Here is a 13,595-nt window from a genome sequence, read left to right as displayed (position 1 = left end):
GAAGGACCTCAAGGAAACCACAACACAACAGGGAATCCTCAGCAGAAAGAGAAAAAATACATGCAGTGAGTTTGGGGAAAACGTATGTGATTACTCCATCCTTATAAAGCATCACAGAATCCACCCAGGGAAGAGGCCCTATGAATGCACTGAGTGTGGAAAATGCTTCCCTAGCAGCTCAGCCCTTTCTCAACATCAGAGAATCCACACAGGGGAGAGGCCCTATGAATGCAGTGAGTGTGGAAAATGCTTCCCTAGCAACTCAGCCCTTTCCGAACATCAGAGAATCCACACAGGGGAGAGGCCCTATGAATGCAGTGAGTGTGGGAAAACCTTCAGTCGCAGCTCAAACCTTATTAGACATCACAGAATCCACACCGGAAAGAGGCCCTATGAATGCAGTGAGTGCGGGAAAACCTTCTGTGGGCACTTCGCCCATGTTAGTCATCAGAGAATCTGTAAGGGAGATCAACAACATAAACACCTCTAGGGCTATCAATACTTTTTTTCTTTAATAATTTTCCTGATTCCCACTTAGTAACTTTTAAAGCTGATTGAGCTGTTTGCAACATGGTTATCCCTCAGTTTGACCAGATGAGTGGCCCATTTTTGCCTTTTGCAGTTTGCCCTGTTTTGAGGTGGACCCATTTGTCCTTTCTATCAACTCCATTATCCCATGAGTAATTCTAGTGTGCCCTTCCTATCAGGAACCAGGGAGCATCACATTTATACTATTCCTCCTATTTCAAAATTATTGTTAGTCACCAGTGATACAGATTGTATCATTGCCACTTGTTCTCACGTTGCTCTGGGTTGTCCTGAAGAGCAGATATAATGGGAATTTTTCAAATTATAGTTAAATGAAGAGGAGCAGGGGCAGGAAAAAAATGTAATTTCAGCCTCTGTGACACTGGAAGGAGATGGGGAGATGCAGAGATTCCCTCCTTCCCCATCACTGCAGAACTGTTACCTTTTGTCTGAGCCATGCAGAGGTTATCATCATCACATTCTATCCATCCACTTCTCAAAGTGTCCTGTGAGGAACAGTTCTCAGCTGTCTGTGCTTGGAGATGATGCTTTGACTTCTTTAATCTTATGTCAGAGTCGCTCTGACTGGAGATGAAAGTGTCAAAGACCTGGAAGGGGAATTCAAATGGATCCCAAACACAGTGTGCTCATTGGGAGTTTAAATCGCAGGTTCCATCTATTGGTAAAGCCACTTCTGGCAAGGTGAGTGGTTTTGTCCCCCATTAAGGCAATGCTCGGATACTAAACAATTTGTAAATAACATAACTGGCTATTGAGACAGTGCTGAGTGAAGTATGTTTGAATGGATCAGAGGAGAATGTGATGGGAAAATCTCTTGTCCTGATTCTGAATAATCAGATGTAACCTGCTCTGGAATTTCATTTCACACTTTCATTGCCGTGTATTCTATCTCTCTGCGATGTGGGTTTCTATCTTTCCTGAAGGCTGTTTGGTCACTCAATTGGATATTAGTTCAGTTTGATAGGATGTAGCTCAGATTTATTGGAGAAATTTAAGACAAATCACTATTTGCTAAAGTCATCATTTCTCACTTCAGCTTTGCTTTTCCCCATCCCTGCATGATGACATGGAGAAGGTTGAGGTGCAGTTCTGTCTGCATTAGAGAACTCTCCAATTTCCTGGACAGGCTAACAAAGAAACAGCAGTGATTTAAAATCTCCACTCAGAAATGGTGAATAACAGCGAAACCCCAACTAACTGAAGGAAGTGCATATGATCACAGTGTAGTTCAATTGTTTAAGTCAATATTGTCCCAGATGATCTGGGGAGAGAATTCCATGGTAAGTGATTTTGAACTAGGCACAATGCCCAGGTATTTGGTTCCAAAGCCTTTGTAACCCAGGCCCTACAGAAGATCTTTCCTAGCTAATCTTATTGTATTGGAGATGCTGCCCTTCATGATGCAGATATTGAGGAAATAGAAGTGGAGTTTTGTTGAATTTATCCTTTGTAGGTGCTAAAAATGTGTAGTGTAGTGGCTTTCATGGCCTTTGAGAAAGCAAGACAGAGCCTTGGAAGACCCAGCAGGGTTTGTGGCACAGGAATTGTTTTCAGATTCTACTGAGACTTCAACTCAGATTGTAGGATTCAAAGTCCTGAGTGCTGGCCCTTACACCATGGGACCAGCAGAGCACCTGTTGATTACTGTAGACTTCCAGCAGGGAGGACTCTGTGGGCAGGTGCGGCTCTAGGCATTTTGCCGCCCCAAGCACGGCAGGCAGGTTGCCTTCGGCGGCTTGCCTGCGGGAGGTCTGCCGAAGTCGCAGGACCAGCGGACCCTTCGCAGGCATGCCGCTGAAGGCAGCCTGCCTGCCGCCCTCGTGGCGACCGGCAGAGCGCCCCCTGCGGCTTGCTGTCCCAAGCACGCACTTGGCGTGCTGGGGCCTGGAGCCGCCCCTGTCTCTGGGGACAATTTTTTCTGATAGGGATGACTCAGTGGGAACATGCCTCTCTGGCCAGCCCTGCATTTGTTCAAAAAGTCAGCACCCAGCACTTTACTGCAGGCCAGAGGCCTTTCTTCCTCCAGACTGTGAGGCCAGTGGACAGGTGAGGCAATAGCACCTTGAGTCCCAGGCAGTAAAGGGCCCTTCCTAGGAAAGGCCATGTCCTGGAAAGGAAAAACTAAAGTGAAGGAGAGTCCTCCTGAAACCCTTTGGGGAAGTTACAGGAAGAAAGCATTTCTTTGCCTGACCAGGGACTTGAACCCTGGACCCTCAGATTAAAAGTCTGATGCTCTGTCAACTGAGCTAGCCAGGCTCACATTTGAAAAGTGGCAAATTTCATGCAGAAGAGAAACTAGTCAAGAAAAATGAGGGCAGGAAACTATGGAAAACCTGCTACTTTCGCTCTCTTAGCAGTCCTAGCCCCAGCCTGCTCCTCCATCCGGTGCCCTGAGGCCTTATTGTTTTTTTCATTAAATATCAAATCCAGGAGAAAACACAGTTATACAAAGCAAAACGAAATCACAAACAGAAATGTCATTGGAAATACAGAAATAAAAAAGGAAAATGCAGTTCCCATCACTTTATCATGTCAGGGCCATTCCTGTATCGAGAGCACCCGCTAAGGTCCCTGTGTGCTTACGAGAAACCTGGACGAACTCATACCACAGCCTGAACATGAAACTCAACTGCTCCCAGGTGCTGCAGTAAAACCCTTTCCCTGCTGTGACGTTGCACTCCATAGGATTTTATGAAAATATGCTAATGAGTGTGAATATAAAGTGAGTGGACTATTCTTCATGCAAAAGGTCTCTTGTAAGGTATCATTACAAAGCTTATAATCTACTGTGTGTGTTCATCCTATTTGTATGAACCGATCATTCCTGGATCTGAAACTAGAAATATGAACTATAACTCTGAGGTCCTGTTATAATGATGCAAAGTGTGGGCCATTAATAGTGGTTTGAACTCTTGATGGCTCCCATTAACCAGGACAATTGACTGGAGATGGCTCTGTCCTGCACCATCCCTGAGTCAGGCCAGGAAGAATGAAGGCTTGGGGTCTCACGGGACATGTGACCATGTCACCTGGTACAGGAATCCATCTTAAACCTGGGGCTTTTCCCCAGGAAAGAGACAAAAAATTCCTGCCTTGTACCAAAGCTGTATAAGGGGGTGGAACGGAACAAACATGGCTGCAGTCATGAGACATCCCCAGCTACCACCTGAGCTGGAACAAGGACTATACCAGGAGAAAAGATTGGGCCCAGACTAGAAATAAGTCTAGTCTTTGCCTCTCAGTCTGTGCAGATGGGACCTTCCCCTCCAGTGCTGGAGGGTTCTCCCTTCTCATCTACCCTTGTCCCAGGCAACACAACTGATGGGAATCTTAAACGTACAGAGGAGACTTAGGAGCAGAAACCCCCCTCTACCTTCCATGCAATTGGCACTTATCCATCACTGAACAGGATTGAAATTCCTGCAGGGAGACTGCTGGGCCACATCCCCTCTGGGCAGGAGCAAAGCAGCAGGGTGAAAAGAACTTGGAGATGCTGGGGATTGAACCCAGGACCTCATACATGCAAAGCCAAAGCATGTGCTCTACCACTGAGATATATCCCCAGATGGGCCATATGTCCTATAGGTTAGACTCAGAGCCCTCCTGTTTCCAGAGCACCTAGTGGCCTAAAAGCAGCATGAGGGACACATTCCCTGCTCAGAGGCCAAACCTGCTGTCCTGGAGGTTGCTGGTTCTTAGGGGTCACTTTGCAGCAGAGCCAGATTCGAAGTGTGGGGCAGAGCGAGTGGGTGCCCTGGACTCAGGGTGCAGAGATACACTCAGCCCTCTCCCCTGCATTGGGTGGGGGGTGCTGCCACCCCCTGCTGGAAGGTAATGGGAGGGGAGGGGCGCTGTGAGTCACTCAGCACCTGACCCTGGTGGCAGAAGTGCTGTGGGGAGCTCCAGGTGTTTCTAGGATCTGCTCTTTCTACCTGCCTGTGAAGTCCAGCTTTCCCCAGCACATTCACTGCGGTGCAATGGGGTCACTGTTTCCATGGCTGAGCAGCAAAGAATCACTCCCAGTTTCCCTTCTATCTGCGGCAGGATTAGCCTGTGTCAGTGGTTAATGAGGTGGCTCTTGTTGTAAATTGTTATTCATTCCCCACCTTGACAATTCACACAGTCCCTTTCCCAGGCAGATTCCCAGCACCTCAGTGATCCTGGTAGCAGGGTTTGGGTCCTGAGACTTTCACGGTTCTTTCCCCCTCCACCTGGAGTGAACTCAGCTTTTCCCCCATCCCAGACAATCCATGAAATAACAACAGGGGCATAAAGAAAGAGGGGAGGGAACATCTCACGGCCAGGGCTGGATGTGCCCAGGGCCCCCTGCTTGTCCATGGTTTCGATGGAATTTGGCCCCCTGCTTTGCACAAGGGACAGAGAAAGATCTTGCTGTTCCTGTGTCTGTGCAAGGAAAATTATGCTTCCCTAGGAAAGAGAGGCAGGAAATGGCCCCAAGGTGGGACAATATCCTCAGGATTAAGACCTAAGGACTCAGGCTGAGAACTGATAGAACTGCACTCATCTGGGATTTAACAAATTATCTTCCATGGAGCAGGGCCAGTTCCAGTGTTTTTGCCACCCCAAGTGGAAAAAAAAATAAAAAAGCTGCAGCTCAACCTCTGCCGCTTTTGGCCTCAAGTCCTTCCCTCTGAGAGGGATGAATTGCTGCTGAAGTCTCCCCTTTCCATTGACTGCCCCAGGGACCTGCTTGCTGTGCTGGTGCCTGGAACCAGCCCTGCCATGGAGACACTGGGTCCTGGTCTACACTAGGACTTTAATTCGAATTTAGCAGCGTTAATTCGAACTAACCGCTCAACCGTCCACACCAGGAAGCCATTTAATTCGAACTAGAGGGCTCTTTAGTTCGAATTTGGTACTCTACCCCGACGGGTGGAGTAACGCTAAATTCGACATGGCTAGCTCGAATTAGGCTAGGTGTGGATGCAAATCGAACTTAGTAGCTCCGGAGCTATCCACAGTGCACCACTCTGTTGATGCTCTGGACAGCAGTCTGCGCCGATGCTCTGAGCAGCCATAGGAAATGACCTGGGAAAATTTGAATTCCTTGTCCTGTCTGGACAGTTAGAATCTCATTTCGTGGTTGGACATCGGGGCGAGCTCAGCAGCACCGGCAGCAATGCAGAGCTCTCCAGCAGAGGAGTTCATGTAATCTCTGAATAGAAAGAGGGACCCGGCATAGACTGACCGGGAACTCTTGGATCTGATCGGTGTGTGGGGCGAGGAGTCTGTGCTTTCGGAGCTGCGCTCCAACAAACGGAATGCAAAGACCTACAAGAAGGTCTCCAAAGCCATGATCCAGACAGAGGATACAGCCGTCATGCAACGCAGTGCCGCGTGAAAACCAAGGACCCCAGACAAGGCTACCAAAAAATCAAAGCGGCAAACGGACGCTACGGAGCCTGCCACCACTGCCCCACCAGTGACCATGGACTCTGATGATGGGACAGTGTCGACGGCCAGTTCCTCGACGATGTTCACGGACGGGGAAGATGAGGAAGTGTTTGTGGAGGACGAGGCAGGTGAGAGCGCTTACAACGCTGGTTTCCCCAACAGCGAGGATCTCTTCATCACTGTCACGGAGATCCCTACCAACCTCCCGGCCATGAACCCGAATCCTGAATCGGGGGAAGGAGCAGTCGGTAAGTGCTTTAACCATGTTAACTTTTATTCTTAATATAACAGGAATCTGAAGTGTGTGAGAAGGAGGTCTCTCTATATATGGTGATAGAACAGAAATCCTCCTGGGAGATCTCCACGAAGCTCTCCTTCCGTTAATCGATAAGCATCAGCAGGAGGTTCCTGGGGAGAGCTGCCTTATTGGGTGCTCCGTGATAGCACCCTTTTCCGCACGAGGCTTTCATGCGGTATTCAGGGAGCATTGCCTCCCCGAGCACGGCTGCATAGGTCCGTGGTTCGTGATAGATTACACGCAGCATGCGCTCTCTATCTCCTTCAGTGCCCGTCCTCACGGTGATCTCGCTAGGAGACTCCTGCATCTAAGTAGTGGAATTACTGTTATACTTTGGACCAGGCGCACCATTTTTAATAAATCTACGGACAGACGGCATAGCACCGACTCAGCACGCAGCTGCGTGACGAGCGTAACGGAAAGCCAAAGAATCAAATGGACACTCATGGAGGGAGGGGGGACTGAGGACGCAAGGTATCCCACAGTTCCTGCTGTCTCCGAAAATCATTTGCATTCTTGGATGAGCTCCAAATGCTTCTAGGGTCAAACACAGTGTCTGCGGTGGGTCAGGGCATAGTTCGGCAATTTGCGCACACACCCCACCCACCACCAGAAGTGAAAACAATCCTCTGTTGACTCTTTTACATGTCACCCTATCTTTACTGAATGCTGCAGATAGACGCGATGGTGCAGCACTCAACACCAACATCCTTACTCCCCCCACGCTATGGATGGCTGATGGTACAAAAAGATGGGTATCCGTCCTCGTCATCAGCCTATTGGCACATGGGGCAGTGCAAAAGGGCTGGTAACCATGCCGACTAGCATCAGTAAGGTCAATCAAGGGCGCCTGTCCCTAATTTTTCATGGCAGATAGTGCAATATGGCTGGTAACCGTCCTCATCATTGCAACAGGGGGCTGAGCTCCATCAGCCCCCACCCTTCATTGTAAATAAAAGATTCAATTGCCCCTGGACTAGCAGAGGGATGATGGGCTCCTTCATCCACAGTCCTTAATGTCCTGCCTGGACTATCATTGCAGCTGGAGGCTTCCTTCCACTCATTTCTCACAAACAAGTCACTGTGTCTTATTCCTGCATTCTTTATTACTTCATCACACAAGTGGGGGGACAATGGTATGGTAGCCCAGGAAGGCTGGGTTAAGAACGGAATGAACAGGTGGTGTTGTTGCAGGAGCACCCCCTGTGAATAGCATACAGCTCATAATTTATGCAGGATTGGACACAGAGCAGCTGTGCTCTCTGGTTCTCTGATACAGTGGTTCTCTAGTACACTTGCCCATAATCTAGGCAGGACTGATTCTATTTTTAGATACCAAAAAGGAGGAATTGACTCAGGGAGTCATTCCCAATTTTTGCTTTTGTGCCCCTGGCTGCTTGGCCAGGGGCACTTATGATAGCACCAACTGGGGCAGTGCAAAAGGACAGGTAACCATGCCTATCTTATTACCATCTTATTACCAATTTATGGTATGGTAGATGATACAATATGGCTAGTAACCATCTCTGCTGTCATGCAAAAGCATGCTGCTGTATAGCGCTGCTGGCCCGCCTCTGTCAGCGGCATCTAGTACACATACGGTGACATACACAAAAGGCAAAACAGTGTCCATGGTTGCCACGCTATGGCGTATGCCAGGGCAATTCTGGGAAAACGGGCTTGAAATGATTGTCTGCCGTTGCTTTCCCGGAGGAAGGAATGACTGGCGACATTTACCCAGAATCCACCACAAAAATGATTTGTGCCCCAGCAGGCACAGGGGTCTCAACCCAGAATTCACAGAGACAGCCTAGACTCAGTTAATTGTTCGCAAAAATGTATCTTTGCAAGGAATTCACTCCTGTTTCCCATCTCACAGCTTCCACTGTCTCCAGACCTGCCACAGCATCCCCCTCGCAGAGGCTGGCAAAGATTAGGCGGTGAAAGAAAAAGACAAGGGACAAGATGTTCGAGGAACGTATGGGCTGCTACCTAGCAGAGGCAGACCAGCAGAGCCAGTGGAGGGAGACCGTCTCTCTGTGCCAGCGCTCACACAGCGAAGCGGGAGGAGAGGTGGCGTGAGGAAGACAAGCAGGCGACTGAAATGCTGCTTGGACTAGTGAGGGAGCAAACGGACACGCTCAGGCACCTTGTGGATGTTCTGCAGGACCGCAGGAGGACAGAGACACCCTGCAGTGTATCTGCAACTGCACTCCCCTGCCACAAAGTCCCATACCCCCCTCACCGAAAATAATCAGGAGGAGGGGCGGCGGGGACGTGAATACTGTCACTGCACCACAGCACAGTGCTCAAGTACCCAAAAGCTCTCATACCCTACCTTTGCCGAAGTCCTTCACTTCCACACTCACAGTAGTCCCAATCCCAGTCCCATCCCCTAACTGTCTAATTAATTAATAAAAATGCTTTGCTGTTAATTACTGTTTCCGTTATGTTTTTTCAAAGAAGACTGTTTGAATGGGGTGCGTGGGGAAGGGGGTGGTTAATTGCATAGGACAGTCACCTTTCCCAGGGTACAGACACGGGGGCAGGATCAGCAGCGGGTCACACACATGGTGCAGTCAGTAGGCACCCTGGTCGGTATGGGAGGTGGTTTCCAGGATCTGTGTGGGCAAGGGAGATGTGACTTTGCAGCGGGGGAGGGCGGTTACAGATCTTATACAGCGGTCCTTGTCCTGGACCGCTGAGTCACGCAGCTGAGGAATCTGTATCCGTCCTCCTCCACCACAAGGTCACATATCCGCCCGCACACAGAATTCCATAAAGAGGGATGGCAGGCTCCGTTGAAAGAAGCATTCCGGCACTGCGGACCGCTCTAGGAGCAGGAGCCTGTCATTCCTTGAGTTTAGAGGCAGTCTTTACATCACCGCACACCCTACCCAGCACAGCCTGCATCCCAGTTTCAACCCTTTCACGAAAAGTCATGAATAAAGAAACCTTTGTTAAGTAATAATGGGACATGTATTTTATTTTTACACGTGTGCTGGAAGTGGGGGTAACGGGGTGAACGGGGTATGTAACCGAAGAGGAGAGTCAACAGTAACTGGGTAAAGAAACAGGGGCAGGTTCAGCTTCTCTGTAAAGAAACTGAACAGTCACAGGTCACGCTGCTCGCTGCTCGCTGGTATTTGAAGAGTTCCTTGTCGGTGTCCCAGGCGCCTGTATAAGGCTTCATGAGCAAGTGCATTAGCGGGCAGGCTGGGTCCCCGAGGATGATTATAGGCATCTGCACATCCACAACAGTTATTTCGTGGTCCGGGAAGAAACTACCTTCCTGCAGGCGTCTGAGCAGCCCACAGTTTCTGAAAACACACGCATCATGAACCTTGCCCGGCCACCCGACGTTGATGTTTGTAAAACGTCCCCTATGGTCCCCCAGTGCTTGCAGCACCATTGAAAAGTAGCCCAATTTCTCATCAGCTGACTGTGGAAGAGGTGGACGATAAAGTGTGAGGAGGAGAAAACGGCGACGATCGCAGCGGGCTCCATGCTTGCAGTGCTGTGGCGTCCGCGCTGTCACTGACCAGAAAAGTGCACAAACAGATTGCCCGCAGGCGCTTTCAAGGAGGGAGGGAGGGAGGTTGTGATTGACGGTTCAATGACGACACTTACCCAAAACCACCCTCGACACATTTCTCCCCAGCAGGCATTGGGGCTCTGCAGCATTCCAATGGGCAGCGGGGACTGCGGGAACTGTGGGATAGCTTCCCACAGTGCACCGCTTCCAAAGTCGACGCTGGCCCCGTGAATGTGGGCTCAGAAATTCGAATTAGTGTATTTAGTATGGATACACAAATTCGACTTCATAAGGTCGAATCCACAAATTCGAACTAAGTTGATTCGAAATAGTCTTGTAGTGTAGACAAGGCCTGGGAAGATGGGAGAATAAGGATAAAAAAGTGGATTTATTTACATTGCAAGTGAAGAATAACTGAAGCAGTTTCGGTTTAAAGTCACTTTTCTCTGACTGGGAATTGAACCCAGGCCGTGGCAGTGAAAATGCCAAATCCTAACCCCTAGACCACCAGGGAGGTGATGATGTTGTTTTTCTTTTCACTTCTGTTACACTTTCTTAGGCTACTTTCTAGCCAATTTCTGAAGCTGCTCCATTGTCCTGAGGGGCTAAGAGCAGAGAACCCCTGTGCTCAGGGTCACAACCTCAGCCCAGCCCAAGCCACTGAAAAAAACTCAAATCATGCTTCAGCTTCCTCCAGCAGGATCACAGAGCAACACAAAGAAAACCCATCAGGAACAATCCTCCTCTGCCTTCATTTACCCCATTGCAACCCTCTCAGCAGCCCACTCTTGCGGGAAGGACACTGAGCTGATACGAGCCCTGACATAGAGACCAAGGAAGGGGTGTTGCTCCCCCTGGGTGTGAGCTGATCACATTCTGACTCTGTGTAACGGGGCTCTGAGCTTTGCCATCTTGTGAGTTCTGTGTCCTCAACAAGCAACCACAGTGCTGACCCCTCCAGATCCTTCTGCTGGGAGCATGGGGATTACACAACAGCTGCCAGCCCTTTTTCCCTTTCCTTGTCCTCCTCGGCTTCCCCAGACCTTCCCCACAAATGGTTCTATCAGGCACTGGAGGGATCTAAGGACCTGCAGGTTTTCCGAACCCACCTCTTAAGGAAAACAGTGATTCCCTTTCTGACACTCCTGGGCCTGGGCTTCTTTTGAGTTTTTCCCCAGGGGGCCTGATTCCCTGTGAAAATGTGTGTGTGGCACCAGCTTGTTTGCCCCGTCTCTGGGAGCTGAGAAACTTTTTCAGACTCTCCCCCACTAGAGGAGTCCAACAGCACCTCCCCTTGGTGGGAGAATCCTAAATTCCACCCTTTCACCCTGGTTACTCTGACCAGCTGATGGCGGCAGCATGCTACATCAACCCCAGCTCTCTGGTCTAAAAAGCAGCATTTAACCAGCCTTGTGACAGCTCCGGTTTGCTCACTGGAGACATAACGAACCAGGAAAGAAGGCAAATGTCAGACAGGAACCTCAGCTCACAAATAAACACCCTCAGGCTCCTTCTACACTGCGACTATTCGAATCTCCACCATATCATTGCAATAGCAGGGTCAGGATTTCTCTGGGGCACTGAAATGTTTCAGGGGATTGGTGTGTGAGCTCAGCCTTGCATTCCATCCCTGATGTTTCATGGACTAACAACAGCAGCAGAAAGAAAGAGCCGAGCCAATATCTCACTGTCAGAGGTGAAGGTGGCCATGTCCCCTCTGTCTGACCATCGCCATTGCAGGAGAGAAGGTTTCAATACAATTGAATGCCCTGGCTCAGACCAGAGACACAGGGAGGTTTTGCTGTTCATGGATCTGTGCAAAGGAAATTGTGTCTCTGTGTGAAATTTAGGCGGGAAATGAAACGTCCACATGGTGGCTCAATGCCCTAAGGAATGTGAGTGATGGACTCTGGCTGAGAAATGATTTAACAGGAATTTGTATCAATGTATTGCCCTGATTAAAATCTATGGCTGTAAGGTGCCACTGTTGTTAGTACTTGAACCTGCGTGGAGACACCCGAGTGGGTGTCAAGTCCATTACCTTAAAGAGGCGTAGTTGAATATTTTGTCAAGATCCAAATTTCTTGGTCAAGGTCTAGCCAATGTCTAGATGCCAGAGAAAATAATACAATGATGATAATAAGAAGAATATAGAAAGATTTTGCAGTCACTATAGGCATAACTATGATGATTGTTTCATGTTTCACTCTTTATATCTGACACCATCACTGCCTTTCCCTTTAGTCTTGTAGTTTACCAAGGGTAAAACTAAACATCTCTTCAGATACAAGGGAGTGTTTGTGTTCATTCCTGTGAGCTACACAGGGGCTTGATGTAGCTGCTTTCAATCCTCCAGCTCCGCCGGGATAAGTAGCATTTCAGGCTGCCACTGAACAGAAGAAGGAGATCATTTTTGATAGATTATGCCTCCTCTTCAAGGTGTTTGTCTGGCTGGCAGTCCTGGTTCCCAGGTCTCTCCTGAGGGAAGAAAGTTTCTGTGCAAAATACTAAAACTTTTAAGAAGAGAGGCGGGAAAGGCGATGGCCACATGATGGGGCCAGTATGTACCACAATATGGTTCTTTTATGTGGGATGACTCTGAACACTGACTGATCTCCACTCCCTTGTGTTTGAAGAGATGTTTAGTTTTGCACTTGGGAACCTGTAAGGCTGAAGCAATTTTATGGATGGTGACACTATGATTGAAGGGTTATTTAATGTTGTACAAATTGTTAAAAACACTGAGCTTAAACTGGAACTGCCTGTTATTAAAGGCTGGTTTCCCCACGCCAGTTCCATAAGCTCTGCTAGAAACACCCTGGCTTCTCTCCTGCCTCGGTGGGAACTGCAGGGAATCATCCCCTGCTGCCCTTGGCGCCAGGCTGGTTTTTCTGGGGAGGTGACGTGGAATTGATTTGTTTGCTGTTGAGAAGGGAGCCAGGCCAGTTCTCAGGGAACGTGAACTCCCAGCATCTTCCCAGCTCAGCCCAGGCTGCTGCCCTGTCCCAGCCTCTGTTTCCCTGGGGGCCCCGCGTGTTTGACTCTAGAGCAGGCCGGGAGCAGCAGCTGAGGCAGAGGACAGCCTGGGCCGGGCAGATGCTAGGAGCAGAGCACCAGAGGCCTCTCCTGGCTCCCTCCTCAGCAGCAAACAATCAGTCCCCACCCGCACCCCGGGACAGCAGCCTGGCGCCAAGGGCAGTGCCCAGTGGGGGTTTCTCTTTTTCCTCTTCCTGGGGTGAGCAGGGACCTGGGGGTGTTTCTAGCAGGGCAGTTGGAACTGAATTGGGGAACCAGCTTTTAATAACAGGCAGCTCAAGTTCAGACTAATTTTGTTACAATTTTCTTTATAATGTAAAATAATTCAAGAGTAAACAGGCAGGAATGATTGGAACTCTTTTCTCCCGTTCATAGAAAGAAACGGCTTTTTGGCTTTTCATGATACGGGAGTCAGGTTCATTCACTGTTCAGAAGCAACGTGCTCAGAAGCCTGTTGTGTTTCATTTCTTAGGTTCTGCTGCCATCGTGTGACCATTTCCTTCCCCTCCTTTCTGTCCAAAGCGCAGAGCCCAGTTCCTCCAGGGAGAGAAGGACATCTTTCTTCTTTCCTTCCTCAACAGCCCCCTTCCTTGGAGAGCCCCTTGCTGGGGTCTGGGTGGGGAACAGCCATTTCTGAGGATTAATTTCACACCATATTTGGTGTTGATATATAGATTTTACAGCCAGACTAGATCACTAGGTACCTCTGCTCTGACCTGATTCAGAACAGCGTCCAGAGAATTTTATCCAGTGACTCCTACA

General features: G+C 49.1%; 2 non-coding genes across 2 annotated transcripts; both read right to left on the bottom strand.

Moving 5' to 3' along the window:
• Window positions 1-2,732: 2,732 nt before the first annotated feature.
• Window positions 2,733-2,805, bottom strand: TRNAK-UUU. Its single transcript has one exon. It is a non-coding gene; the product is annotated as a tRNA-Lys (tRNA).
• A 7,434-nt stretch (window positions 2,806-10,239) lies between these two features.
• TRNAE-UUC lies at window positions 10,240-10,311 on the bottom strand. The gene has a single exon. It is a non-coding gene; the product is annotated as a tRNA-Glu (tRNA).
• Between the last annotated feature and the right edge of the window lie 3,284 nt (window positions 10,312-13,595).

Source organism: Mauremys reevesii, linkage group 17 (genome assembly GCF_016161935.1).
Source record: "Mauremys reevesii isolate NIE-2019 linkage group 17, ASM1616193v1, whole genome shotgun sequence".
Classification (NCBI taxonomy): Eukaryota; Metazoa; Chordata; order Testudines; family Geoemydidae; genus Mauremys; species Mauremys reevesii.
This window is presented reverse-complemented; position numbering and strand designations above follow the sequence as displayed.